We start from the raw sequence: 1143 nt of genomic DNA on the forward strand, positions 1-1143 counted from the left end.
CTCGTGGTAGGCGTACCACCCGCTCCCATTTCAATATCACTCGTGGTAGGCGTACCACCCGCTCCCATTTCAATATCACTCGTGGTAGGTGTACCACCCGCTCCGTTTACTTACAACACAATACACAATACAATCCCGGCAAGGGAACAATCAAATTAATACTCTTCCCGGCAAGGGAACTATAACAACGGGAACAATCAAATTAATACTCTTCCCGGCAAGGGAACTATAACAACAAGTCAAACATCCCGACAAGGGAGAGTCAGCTATAACCAATCCTATTCAACTTCTTCCTGGCACAACTAATACCAATATTTAGTCACAACGTCCATAGGATCAAACAAGGGTACACAATTATCAAATTAAGACTCACGGTCATGCTTGACACCGACGCATGGATACTCGTCACCATACCCCTACGTCGTACTCAACATAAACAAGTAGCAATTATGACTCAACTCCTAATCCCTCAAGCTAGGGTTAAACCAAACACTTACCTCGATGCTTTGAACTCAACTCAAGCCTCAACTATAGCTTTACCCCGTGATTCTACCTCCAATCCGCTCGAATCTAGTCACAAGTCACTTAATTACTTTAATAAACACTAATGAATCAATTTGAATGCATAAAAATGAATTTTTCAAAGTTTTTCCCAAAAATTCCATAATCGCCCCCGGGCCCACGTGGTCAAAACCCAAAGTTCGAACGAAAACCTGGTTACCCATTCCCCCACGAACTCAGATATGTAATTTGTTTTGAAATCGGACCTCAAATTGAGGTCCAAATCCCCAATTTTTGAAAAACCTAGGATCTACCCAAAACCCCCAATTTCACCCATGAAAATCATTGATTCTAAGTGGAAAGCATGTTAAATGATGTTAATGAGTGAAAGAATTAAGTAAAAATCGACTTACAAATGAGTTGGGATGAAACTTGTTCTTGAAAAATCGCCTCAGGAGTTGTATTTTGAAAGGGGGGGTGAAAAATGGCCTAAAATTCGACTATGTATGAAAATTACTGGGCTGCAGATATGGGAATTGCGAACTGGGGTTCGCAATTGCGAACCCCGACCATTTGTGGGAAATGCGAAGCTGGGTTCGTATTTGCGAACCCTTCCCATTTTGCCAGGCCTCGCATTTGCGA

This window comes from Nicotiana attenuata, unplaced genomic scaffold (assembly GCF_001879085.1).
Source record: "Nicotiana attenuata strain UT unplaced genomic scaffold, NIATTr2, whole genome shotgun sequence".
Lineage (NCBI taxonomy): Eukaryota > Viridiplantae > Streptophyta > Magnoliopsida > Solanales > Solanaceae > Nicotiana > Nicotiana attenuata.